The sequence below is a fragment of the Penaeus monodon genome, chromosome 33 (assembly GCF_015228065.2).
Source record: "Penaeus monodon isolate SGIC_2016 chromosome 33, NSTDA_Pmon_1, whole genome shotgun sequence".
NCBI classification, from domain to species: domain Eukaryota; kingdom Metazoa; phylum Arthropoda; class Malacostraca; order Decapoda; family Penaeidae; genus Penaeus; species Penaeus monodon.
This window is the reverse complement of record NC_051418.1, coordinates 35,546,604-35,546,841: the sequence shown is the minus strand read 5'-3', so window position 1 is coordinate 35,546,841 and position 238 is coordinate 35,546,604.

Here is a 238-nt window from a genome sequence, read left to right as displayed (position 1 = left end):
TATTTTTGCCCGACCGCTCCCCCCCCTCCCCTTTTTTCCCCTCTCGGATGACGTGACCGGCCTTCCTCTCCCCACCGACCCCCCGCCCCCCCATACGTGGAGAGGCCTATGCACGTCCCTTCCCCTTGGTCCGCCGCCCCGCTCTCCCCTTAGGTCGACGAGGTGGGGGTTTAAGTAGGCCTCGACTGATGTCTTAAAGGAGACGACGCCGCCGGGAAGAAGGTCAGATGCTAAGGTG